Here is a 13,015-nt window from a genome sequence, read left to right on the forward strand (position 1 = left end):
TCCTCCTCTGTTTAAGGTTGGTCTTTCTCTCTTGACGTAGATGGCTTCCTTCACACCCCTTTCAAACCATCTGTCTTCTTTGTCCAAAATGTGAACATTTTGGTCCTCAAAAGAGTGTCCTTTGTCCTTTAGGTGTAAGTGGACAGCAGAGTCTTGACCTGAGGAGGTAGCTCTCCTGTGTTGAGCCATGCGTCTGTGGAGAGGTTGTTTGGTTTCTCCAATATAAAGATCAGAACATTCCTCACTGCACTGAACTGCATACACCACTCCGCTCATCTTAGGTTTGGGGGTTTTGTCCTTGGGATGCACCAGCCTCTGTCTGAGGGTCCTGTTTGGTTTGAAATGTACTGGGATTTTATGTTTGGAGAAAATCCTCTTGAGTTTTTCAGAGACTCCAGCAACATATGGAATGACGATGTTTTTGCGTTTATTCTTCTCACCATTATGTTCTACAGCGGGTCTTTTGGATTTTCTTGCTGATTTGACAAAGGCCCAGTTAGGGTACCCACACCAATTTCTCAAAAACGAAAGTTGCACAAACGAAAATGTCAACGGCACAAACCTGCACAAACGGAGCACTAACGAACTAGCCCACTTTAATTTGTTGGCGAACAGTACAGCTTGTGGTCATAGATAATATTCATTCATATTTTTTAAAACTGCACATGCACAGAAAAGGGAAATGTTTTGGTCAAGGTTTGTCAGCAGGCCAGCTTCATGAATCTTCAAATGTTAAGGGCATGTTTAAGCCTTTTGAGATATATTCTACTATGGACTATCTACTAAATGACAGCCTTACAAACTTTTTTTTTTATTTTTTTATTTGTTTGTTTGTTTTTTTGTGCCAGATCTGTCAGTGTGCAGACCAGACTGTTGGGGCCTACCCCATTTAAGACATCTGCTTGCCAGATCAGGCATCAGAGTCACAGGTGCGTTTTAAAAATGATTCCCCCTTCCCTGTAATTGTTTGCCTCTGAAACATATGATCCTAAGTTCAGTTTAATGGAAATATGTAAATGTATGCTCATAACATGCTTGTTGGTTTTACTGTATATGCTGTAGATACAATAATATGACCTTTAATGCTGTTAGTTTGTTTGTTGTGTGTATATGTATGTGTGTATATGTGTCTATGTGTGTATGTGTATATATATGTATGTATAATTTCTCTTGTTCAAGGTTGACTATGTGCTCGATGCCAGAAGATCAGAAACCAAGAATATTGGGACAATTGGCACTACCAACTTAAAACGGCAAGACTTCCAGTCACTTGGTTTGCAGCACAACTTGGAAGCGACAGTAAGTAGAATATAGCAGTTATACGTGTGTGGGTTTTCTACTTCACATTTTAAATTAAGCTCTGCATTTCTCTTTATAGATTGCCAACAGCTGCATGGAGCTCATTTGTGACATGGCCTGGTGGAAGGTGTGCATAGTTATTTGTTAACCTTTAAGTTGATCATGAAGTGTATCAAACATGTGATTCCTCACATTACAGCTTTTTCTGTCCCTTACTTATGTGTTGGCAGAAGAAGGATGTGTATGCACCGGATGCCTATGTCGTTGCCACTTGGCATGCACCAAGTTTTCCAGGACACTTTTCTTAATTTACAGGTAAGCTTATTTACTTTTTTCTACTCCTTTTCCCCCCTGCAATGTCTTCTATTTTCTTAAGTTGGGAAATGGGAGACTTATTGGCTTTATGGTCACCTACAGGCTGATGCAGCATCAAAAGATTTCCTGATTTTTCCTGTGTGGAAACCAGGACACTGGTTCCTCTGTGTAAGTCTTTACTTGCTCCATTGTAGCTTCAAATTGTTGATTGTTGTTTTATTATTAAAACCAATTACAGTAATGACCTTGCAGGTTCTACATATGTTGTGCTCTCTTTATTTTGTGTTAGTTCTTTAAATGGTACAGCCACCACGAGCATCCGGTAAAGGATGAGAGGATAGCTTCAGGTGCAAACTTTCTTTAATAGAGCTGAGAGTGTTCTACAAGAAATACATAAAACAAAACAAATGAGAACTAATATTTCCAATCGCTACAAATAGCTATTTCTAATTTGTCCAGCAGGTGGCAGCAAGAGACCACAAATAACCTACAAGCCACGTTATTATATTAACTCTTTAGGTTGCTAAATATATTTAAATTGCACAAATGCAAATCCTGCTTGGTAACTGACATAACTTACTCTTATTCATTTACACGCTCCCAGTCTCTTAGACAAACAGCTCGGAACGATCTCCAACGACCACCTCGTCAACTTTCTGTCTCAGCCGGTTGGGGGTGAGAGAGAGAGAGGGCAAGAGAGAGGGAGCCTACACAGTAACACAGACTGGATAAAAAATGGCAATGATATTGATAGTAATGATAATGATAGCAATAAGACTATGAACAGTGGCTGTAATTGTAGCAGAGTAGGAATACGCGGACAGCAGGAAACTCCCAACCACAGATCCAGCTTCCACAGCTCTAGCAACACCTGCTTATAATTGTATTGAAAGTAGCCACCTTTATAACATCTCCCCAAAAATGTGCTATACATTTATTGATTGTTGGTTGTTATTGACACTTCACTTGACAGCTCCTGATGCCCAAAGCTTTCCAAATATATCAGCTGGACTCAGCTGATCCTTTGCTCTTTGGTGACCAGCAATATTTAGGCGTATTCAGGTTAAATGTCTCTTTAATTGGAACTGTTCCCCGTTCTTCGTACGCCGCTAACTCAGTTAGCTGGATTTGATTGCTGGCGATTTGGCATGATCTTGGATCGTTTGGTTCTTCGAAACTTATCCTGGACTTGCTGTCATAGCAACATGTGCGCAAACTTAAACCTGCTCGCGAGCAGGCTTATTTCATGTAAACAGGATTAGATCGCAGCTGTATAAACGGAGAAGATAGAGAAGTCTGTGCAGCCAGTGCACTTGGACCACCTAGTGGCAGAGGACGGGACAGAATTGTGGAATGCAATTTTTTAATGTTTAATAAAAGACAAAAACAAATAATGCTAAGTTCCTGTCGTTTTATTTAAAAAAATATATTTATAATTACTTCTGTCTTTCTCTCAGAGCACCATGGCAAGAATCGATGAAGCAGTATGCTGGATACGGGTCAACATGTCTCTTTTCCGTGGACATGTTGAACTGCCCAGCATATTGTCCATGACAGCAGAGGATCGACAGCAGTTCTTTCAGAACATTGCCAATGATGACGACATCCATGATTCAAGAGAATGTCTCCTTTTTGTTTTTGAATATCAAGAAGATTACACAGTTTTTTTTTTTATTCTTGTTCAGCTGTGTCGGCAATGTTTAACACCCCTACCCTTTCCCCTTAGCCAGAGGACAGGCACCACCCCTGGCCTATCTATCTAATCTTTAATTGTTGTTGTTATGTTGACTTTTATTTGTGAAAAATACATTTATTTTTGGATAAACTTGTTTGGACTTATTGTAAAAACCTATTTAACCCCTATACTATGTTGAAAAAATATATTGATTATGTTGCGGATCATTTTGACCCGTACTATGTAAATGAATGCAAAACAGTCACAAAAACAGGTTAAACCAATAAACAATTAATAATATTATTATTGCATGCAATACAATTTTAATTAATAAATACTTTATTTAATAGCTATTTTGTGTGGGTGTTTTCCCTCATCACAAACACGTTTCGCAATATTACTGTGTACCTTCTGCAGATGTAATTCTTACATTTCACACATCATCAATATGACCGGGAGTCATATTGATGATGGCAGTCTGCCTCGACTTTGATGTGGTGATGTAGAGTGTTTTACACAGACCCTCAGACCCAAATCCTTCACACACACCTTGGTCTGGGTCTCAGAGGTGGATTTTTTTGGATCTGAACAGCTACTTACCCACATTAATGTGGCTGGGTCAAAATGACCCACTACACATCAAAGTGACCAGATTTTTCACACAAGTTAATGACCCCAGATGAGGAAAAAAAATGATAACCAGCCCTTTGATCAACACAAACTGAAATGGGTCCAATTGAGGGTTACCACATACTATTTTAACACAATATTATGTATTGAGTTTAATTCAGTGTTTGCAAGATTAATTTCACTACTTTTAAATTAATATCTATAAAGCCATGAAGCAATTACGATAATCAAATCTCATTTGTATAATATAATCCTTGGGTGACACTGTGGTCCATTTTACATACCAGTTGGTGGTGGCGACATAATGGTAAAGCAAAACATTTCTTGTTTGGAGCAAAATGGGGGCGGATGACGTCATCGGCCAAAATTATAACTTTTAATTTCTCGAAAACGAAAGTTGCACAAACGAAAATTTCAACGGCACAAACCTGCACAAACGGAGCACTAACGAACTATCCCACTTTGGTTTGTTTTGGAGCGATATGGGGGTATGGTGACGTCATCGGCCAAAATTATAACTTTTAATTTCTCAAAAACGAAAGTTGCACAAACGAAAATGTCAACGACACAAACCTGCACAAACGGAGCACTAACGAACTAGCCCACTTTGGTTTGTTTTGGAGCGATATGGGGGGATAGTGAACTCTAGATGACCTAAAAAATAATTTTTAATATCTCAGAAACCAAAACTGCACAAACGAAAATTTCAACGGCACAAACCTGCACAAACGGAGCACTAACCATTCAGACTATTTGCTGAATTTTTTGACGTGGGTGTGGTGTCAGCTTCACACAGCTCATTTTAATCCGTTTTCTGAGTCAATATTCAGCTGTACGGAGCGAGGCGCGCTCCCGCGACAAGGGATACATATCTTGGCAGGGAAGCACTTTTCGGCATAACACCGGCTTCCTTGCTGTAAAACCATCTTTGCTCCAAATACTCTCCATGTGAGAGGCACTGGATGTTGTCACTGTATCGATTTTAAGTCTTACATGATTCAACAACTTTAAAGAAAAAATAACAAATGTAACAGCTCTGTAATCATGTTTAATACGGTTTGCTCAAATGCTTTGCTCCTTTTGCTCTATTTGTATTTGAATATGTTGTTAGCTTTACTGTCGACTCTTTAACCTCATTAAGAGCTACAAAGCACTTTGTAGCACTTATCGAGGGAAAAGTGCTATAGATTAGCTGACACTAATGTTCTTGTCCCCATGTGTCTTATCAAGTAAAGTCAAATAAATGCATAGATAATGTGAACTAATTTGTTTTTCTCCTTTCTTAAGACTAATCGGACAGTATCCTACGGAAGCGTATTGCTGCCACTGGACAAAATATTTTTTTTGTTGCTTATCTTGTATAAACATGATAATTATCTTGTATAAACGTGATCTTATCTTGTATAAACATGATAATTATCTTGTAAAAACGTGATAATTATCTTGTATAAACGTGATAATTATCTTGTATAAACGTGATAATTATCTTGTATAAACGTGATAAATATCTTGTATAAACGTGATAATTATCTTGTATAAACGTGAAAATTATCTTGTATAAACGTGATAATTATCTTGTATAAACGTGAAAATTATCTTGTAAAAACGTGATAACTTATCCAGATGGTGGCGCTAGTATGCTTTTAGTCTGACTCATTTAAGACGAAGAAGAAGCATGTCCGTCATCTACTCGAGAACTAAAATGGCAAATTTATGGAAATGGATCAAGTTTTACTTTATGCTCGCTGGTATCACCTTATTTTCAACGGAAATACGGAGACAGTGAGTGGCGGTTTTCCGCATAGACATATATAAAGAGTAGACCCCGCATCGACCGCTCTCACCTATAGGCACGGACGAGATTTAGGGGCGCCATCTTGGGGCGGTCGAGAACTCAGCTCAGTGTAATGTGTTAACCAGGTGCAGAATCAATTTAAGTCAACTATACTTGCTGATTATTGAACTAATTTTCACGTTGTTTTTTTTCTGAAAACTTTAAAGCTATAGCTGTTATAACAAATGGTTCAGTGCAGTTAAATGTTCTTAGTGTGGTTAAAAGTAATTGAATATTCTGACAGAATTTATGTATGCTGCAAAACACAGCCACTCATACATTTAATAATTTTTTGTTATCACTATATACAAAAACATACACACATATATATATATATATATATATATATATATATATATATATATATATATATATATATATATATATATATATATATATATATATATATATTCCAAAAAGAACCCGTGGTAGGCGAAGTCCATGAAGTAGTAGTCTTTATTTAGCCTGCTCCATAGTACATTGAAACCAAAGAACAACCTTTTTACAGGCCCAAGTATTTGTTTAACAAATAAAAGTACTGTATAAACGTTTTTTTTTTTTTTTTGTTTTTTTACAAATAACTACTGTGCTGTAAATTACTAATTTGATCATCAATACGAACTGAATGCTTCAAATGTGGAGATCAGCACCGCTCCACCGCGACCCGAGTCATTGTATTAGAACGGGAGAAAATTAAAAATGATTATGAAAAGTACAGTAGGACAAATAGCGAGTCACATGTATTTCACTGCTCTTCTCACTGAGCCGCTGCATCCCGACTCCGCTCTGTAGCGTTTTTTTTTTTTTTTTCTTCTAAAGCCCGCGGTGCAGGTGTGTGTTTTAGGGAGAAAAACCATAGTTATCGGTAGTTGTTGTTCTTCTGGGCAAAAAGAATCTTATTAACCGACATGCTGGTCAAGATTCTCATTTTTCGAATAAAACGACATGCCACCATCGATTATGTTTGAGAACTGTAATGATCGGCTCATCAATGCAAATGTGTGTGTGTGTGTGTGTGGGGGGGGTCCTTTTAATGAAGGTGTATTTTTGAGATGCCATTATTTTGTTATGTCGCTCTTACCTGATCAAATTCATCAGGTAGGTTAGTTTGACTGGTATCACCTTAACTAAATAATAAAAAGTATGTTTTTCTTAATTTGTAAAAACGGAGTTATCTGTTTTTGCAAATGAACTCTCTCTCTCTCTCTCTCTCTCTCTCTATACATACATATATATATATATATATATATATATATATATATATATATATATATATATATATATATATATATATATATATATATATATATATATATATATATATATAAATACACACACACATGCTGTTTATTCACTAATGTCTAACAAAGCTCTGATTCCTTCATGGAGCAGATGCAGTTTTGGAGAGACTAAGTCACAAAGACTTGGACGTGTAGACCTGTATCTCTCTGCCTAATTTTAGAAAAATCACATTCTAATCAAAAATATAAACGATATCTGTTCATCTTACTTGTGAAAAGTTATTCCTCGAGCCCTAACGTAAATAGTCCCTCGATTTAAACAAAAATGAGCCGCACAGTGCTGAGGCATCATTAGTGTGTTCAGCTTGAATCAGCAGGTTAGGGTAGCAAGTCGACCGCCCCAAGATGGCGGCCGTAATTCCTGCGCAGCGACAGTCAATGCGGGATCTACTCTTATATTATGTCTATGGTTTTCCGTGCGAGACGTCCGATACGTCACTTCCTGTTACTGGCGAGTCAGCTGGACAGCGACTCGCGCAGCTAATTCGTACCAAATTACTCGTCTTTATGATTTCATGGAAGGCCGGGATCGTTTGTCCGGTTAGAGGCTGTCATGATAATGGGTGTAAACGAAAGGTTTATGTGGAGCAGGAGTGTTTTAATCATCGACCGCGTACAAGAGCTGTAGATACCAGGCGCCCTACTTTCTTCACCCCCAGCCGAAGAATGAGATATCCCTCCGCCTGTGGCTAAAAGTTGTAAATTTGAAGAAACCACCGAAACAATGATATGTTTGTTCTTTTAATTTCCTGGACAAAATACCGATAGAAGACCACACGATGCCAGAAAAGTGGCCAGGCTACGAAGTTCCATTAAAATCTCTGTGGAGACGTCAAGAGGGCAGCAGACAGGTAAGCTTGGGAAGTGTACAGTGTTTACGTTTGTGTCACTCTTGATAAAACATATGCTTTCACATTAAGACAGCCGTGTTTTAGCTTTGTTCTGTCTGTCAATTATTATCTGAATATTTTTCATCTCTGCACGAGGTTTTTGGGGTTCCGTTTGTAAAGTTATACAATGAGAGATTTACAGCAAAATATTTAGCCTGTCATATGACATAAAAGGCAGGGTTCATTATTCATATTTTTGTTATTCATAAATCTATAAATAAGTCACATTTCCCAGTTTAATATTTAAATAACAAGCTTAATATTTAGCTCCAAAATAAACGTCTAGTTTGTAAGCTAAACATTTAATTTGGAGTTCAATATTTCATTTGAAAACTAAATGCTTGGTTTGCATCTTAATATATAGTTTACAATCTAAACATTTAGCTGTGTAATTAAATATTTAGTTTGGAACGGTGACATTTATAAAATGTATAAAACCCATTTTTTCCTCTTATAGAACCCAAACTATTGCTGTTATATCTTGACTGTGTAACCTTACCAATGGTATCCCAGCATAGACTGTTTGTAAAAACTAGAAGGAATATGTGATATGAATATTTGAATGAGTATGAGTTATGATGCAGGTGTTGCTCTATTAGCTTGGTGTTAACATAGTTTTAAGTAGTCTTGATATGTTTTATGCTGTTTGCTAAACTGATTGTGGTCTTGTGCGGTCTTGTTTTTGACAGATGACTGCCGCTGTGATGCAGAGGCTGACCGGACCGCTCCATAATCAGAGTCACCTATGCAGAAAGATGCTAATACTACAGGCACCGAAGGATCACACCTAGGAGAAGAGAAGAACAGTGCATGTGGCAGGGAAAACACTGACTTCTCGAGTGCCTTTGTCCTGGTGATGAAGTGACGGCAGACAGAGGCTTTACCATCTGAGATCTGCTGTTTGAGAGGAAATTTAACCTTGTTCTACCAGCATTCACCCATAAAAGGAGGGCAGTTGTCGGATGAGGATGTAACTGCAGCAAGGAGGATTGCAAATGTCCACATACATGTGGAAAGAGTTATCAGGAGGCTCAGAGTTTTGACAATAATCTCCCAGACTGTAACTCTCAACTTGGTAAATAAAATGGACAAAATCTTTCGTCCGTGCAGCCCCTTAGAACATGCAGATCATCCACGAGGATGCTGATTGAGCGGAGAAGTTTACATGTCAAAAAGATCCTGATTAGTTATATTATACTGTAAATCAGTGCAATTATAATACACTAGAATGTGTTTTGGATTTCTGCTTTTAAATATTTCTTTGTGTAGCACCTTGAGGTTTTACATTTTGGAATTACTTTTAATTTTTCAAAACTTTTCAAGTATTGTATATCCTTAGTTTTAGACCATTTAAATGTTTACATATACATAAATTCTGTCCAACTAAATGTGTATTATTAAAGTTTCCAATCTATTTCACTTGCTAATGTAATTTGCATTCATTCATATTTAGATCAAGTGGATGTTGTCCTAAGCATATGTAAATGCTAAAGTGTATCTTATGTACATAAACTGACAAAAAGATAAGAGTATTTCATTTATTTAATTAATGCAATTTGTTTACATTAAATGTAGTACATTTCACTTATGGCATATTTGTAGGCCATTTAATTCTTGTGGTGCAGGAAACATCCATCATTCAGCCTTTTGGGGACGGCACAGCTCATCTGTTCAGGACAATCCAGTCAGACCTTTGGCCACGGCAAACTGCACCTTTTAACAAAGTTAAAGGAACAGTTATTTTTTTATTTATATTACAGTACTTGGTGTCATCATATTTATATAAAATATGGATAGTTTGTAGTGACAACTATAAACCGTCCATATTTTTCTACTTATCTTCCTGATGTACTTATCCAACTTGCCATTCAAGATTAGACTGTTATAGAATGGTGTGCTCACATCCACAGACAGGAAGAGGTGGTGTTTTGAGAGAACATTACCCAAACTTGAATGACCTTAAACAGCATCAATGAACAAAAGATCAGACTTTTATCTTAAAAAGCTGCACAATCTGTTGATTAGAAAAATAAAAACATTATTCATACTTTTTGTACTAATTTATTACCATCCATTTTCCTACACCCTTATCCTTGTTGGGATGGCGAGGGGTGCTGGTGCCTATCTCCAGCAGTCAATGGCGAGAGGCAGGGTACACCTGGACAGGTAATATATCTGAAATATGAGTGGCCAGCAAATACATTATGTGTTCTTCCATGTGTCAGAGACACTCCTCTGGTATGCCAGAGGAGTACACATGCACTGTTCTTCTCTTCTCCTAGGTGTGATCCTTCGGTGCCTGTAGTATTAGCATCTTTCTGCATAGGTGACTCTGATTATGGAGCGGTCCGGTCAGCCTCTGCATCACAGCGGCAGTCATCTGTCAAAAACAAGACCGCACAAGACCACAATCAGTTTAGCAAACAGCATAAAACATATCAAGACTACTTAAAACTATGTTAACACCAAGCTAATAGAGCAACACCTGCATCATAACTCATACTCATTCAAATATTCATATCACATATTCCTTCTAGTTTTTACAAACAGTCTATGCTGGGATACCATTGGTAAGGTTACACAGGTCAAGATATAACAGCAATAGTTTGGGTTCTATAAGAGGAAAAAATGGGTTTTATACATTTTATAAATGTCACCGTTCCAAACTAAATATTTAATTACACAGCTAAATGTTTAGATTGTAAACTATATATTAAGATGCAAACCAAGCATTTAGTTTTCAAATGAAATATTGAACTCCAAATTAAATGTTTAGCTTACAAACTAGACGTTTATTTTGGAGCTAAATATTAAGCTTGTTATTTAAATATTAAACTGGGAACTGTGACTTATTTATAGATTTATGAATAACAAAAATATGAATAATGAACCCTGCCTTTTATGTCATATGACAGGCTAAATATTTTGCTGTAAATCTCTCATTGTATAACTTTACAAACGGAACCCCAAAAACCTCGTGCAGAGATGAAAAATATTCAGATAATAATTGACAGACAGAACAAAGCTAAAACACGGCTGTCTTAATGTGAAAGCATATGTTTTATCAAGAGTGACACAAACGTAAACACTGTACACTTCCCAAGCTTACCTGTCTGCTGCCCTCTTGACGTCTCCACAGAGATTTTAATGGAACTTCGTAGCCTGGCCACTTTTCTGGCATCGTGTGGTCTTCTATCGGTATTTTGTCCAGGAAATTAAAAGAACAAACATATCATTGTTTCGGTGGTTTCTTCAAATTTACAACTTTTAGCCACAGGCGGAGGGATATCTCATTCTTCGGCTGGGGGTGAAGAAAGTAGGGCGCCTGGTATCTACAGCTATTGTACGCGGTCGATGATTAAAACACGACACGAGTCGCTTTGAAGCCACCAGCCGCCATATTGGTACTCCCTATTTCCCTCCAGTAACTAGGGAATATGTGCGATACAGCATCAAATAACGAGGATTTTCATGTTCAGGGCGGGCTTAAAACTTTTAAAATCTGAAATGCCATATACTTTTATGTTATGTTCTAAAACTATCACATAATGAGAAAGTCATGTGCTGAAATATTTTGCATTTTATTCATTTAAATATATGTATTTAACATTTTTAAATATATAAATAACAATATACAAAAACATATATTTACATATGTGTATACATATATATACATATATACATAAACACATACTTATATAGACATATATATATATTTAATATGAATAACATGTAAAATATTTCAGCATCTAATTTCCTAGTAGTTGATAGTGTTAGTACATCAACTGACTGTATAATTACCTGTGAAACGTTTTCACGAAGCCAGAAAACTGCTTGTTGTTGCAACCAAATCCTGTGGGATTCTGTGAGAGTAGGGAGTAGCAAGATGGCGGCCAGTGACTTCAGTTTTTCGGCAAAATCAGCACTCCAGTGTATTATATAGCTCAGTGGTTTTTACAAGATAATTTTCACGTTTATACAAGATAATTATCACGTTTATACAAGATAATTTTCACGTTTATACAAGATAATTATCACGTTTATACAAGATATTTATCACGTTTATACAAGATAATTATCACGTTTATACAAGATAATTATCACGTTTTTACAAGATAATTATCATGTTTATACAAGATAAGATCACGTTTATACAAGATAATTATCATGTTTATACAAGATAAGCAACAAAAAAAATATTTTGTCCAGTGGCAGCAATACGCTTCCGTAGTATCCCCCTGCCTGTACAGGTGAGTAACTATTTTGATGGTAATTTGTGGTGTTATCTCAAACAAAACTCAGGTGTCATGACTGGAAACAAACGTATCAACAGCTGTGTCTAAGAACTGTGGTTAAAGGTTGGCATTAGGGCTGGATGATATAGAAAAAAAGCTTATTGATTAAAAAAAATGCATATTGAATGATATCGATAATTATTGAAAATATTTAAAACCATATTTTATGTGCAGCTCTGCCTGGACATTTTATTATATTGCTAAATGATTTAATTTTGTGACCAAAATAAATATAACAAATAAATAGAATATCCTATTTAGGTGGGAATAGTACACTAGTTACCCCTCAGGTTCCATTCTTTTTCTACATAGTCAATTGAGAGGCTGATGCAGGGCTGAGGTCCGAGGTTGCGGCGTGAGAAGACACAGATTGCAGTTCATTTTGCAATGTTGCACAATTTAGCAAGTACAAATAACATTTTATATTTACATCCCGCTAGCTCCCGCCCTGAATGTAAGCCAGGGCATGATCAACCTGTGCCGTCAATCCCATGCGTGCTTAATTTGCAGTCTGGATGCTGAGGGTAAACATGCTGTGGCTCTGATTGCAGCGCTGAGGGAGTCCTGCGGGAGCGGTAGAGCAGGGTTGAGACAGGGAGGCGCTCCACGGCAGCTCCTGCCGCTGGAGGACAAGAGTAGGAACGATACGTGTTTTCACATAAGAGTCTCCAAACGTTGCTAGATTTGTCGCTAGTCGCTTTTTTGAAAAACAGTCGCTTAATATAGGGACAAGTAGCTGAGTTGGTAACACTGACGTGGAGCTGCGGCGGGCTGAA

The 13,015-nt window shown here is 37.0% G+C and overlaps 4 long non-coding RNA genes across 7 annotated transcripts in view; 3 read left to right on the plus strand and 1 right to left on the minus strand.

The window, feature by feature from the left end:
• Window positions 1–502: 502 nt before the first annotated feature.
• On the plus strand, window positions 503–3,703 carry LOC118557688. 2 transcript variants are annotated; one of them, XR_004927934.1, is made up of 6 exons: window positions 503–929; window positions 1,180–1,299; window positions 1,379–1,426; window positions 1,530–1,614; window positions 1,717–1,782; window positions 3,072–3,703. It is a non-coding gene; the product is annotated as an uncharacterized LOC118557688 (long non-coding RNA). The 2 variants fall into 2 exon arrangements; XR_004927935.1 differs by lacking the exon at window positions 1,717–1,782 and having other exon boundaries at window positions 507–929.
• A 3,766-nt stretch (window positions 3,704–7,469) lies between these two features.
• LOC118557770 lies at window positions 7,470–9,363 on the plus strand. The gene is made up of 2 exons (XR_004927988.1): window positions 7,470–7,905; window positions 8,634–9,363. It is a non-coding gene; the product is annotated as an uncharacterized LOC118557770 (long non-coding RNA).
• Window positions 9,364–9,468: 105 nt separating this feature from the next.
• LOC118557769 lies at window positions 9,469–11,278 on the minus strand. 3 transcript variants are annotated; one of them, XR_004927987.1, is made up of 3 exons: window positions 11,054–11,278; window positions 10,013–10,324; window positions 9,469–9,902 (listed from the first exon to the last, which is right to left on the minus strand). It is a non-coding gene; the product is annotated as an uncharacterized LOC118557769 (long non-coding RNA). The 3 variants fall into 3 exon arrangements; XR_004927986.1 differs by having other exon boundaries at window positions 9,993–10,324; XR_004927985.1 differs by having other exon boundaries at window positions 9,469–10,324.
• Window positions 11,279–12,076: 798 nt separating this feature from the next.
• LOC118557772 overlaps window positions 12,077–13,015 on the plus strand; it is a 12,664-nt gene continuing 11,725 nt past the window's right edge. Inside the window, exon 1 of the long non-coding RNA XR_004927991.1 lies at window positions 12,077–12,194. This is a non-coding gene — a long non-coding RNA (uncharacterized LOC118557772). The remainder of the gene's footprint in view (window positions 12,195–13,015) is intronic.

The sequence above is a fragment of the Fundulus heteroclitus genome, chromosome 24 (genome assembly GCF_011125445.2).
Source record: "Fundulus heteroclitus isolate FHET01 chromosome 24, MU-UCD_Fhet_4.1, whole genome shotgun sequence".
NCBI classification, from domain to species: domain Eukaryota; kingdom Metazoa; phylum Chordata; class Actinopteri; order Cyprinodontiformes; family Fundulidae; genus Fundulus; species Fundulus heteroclitus.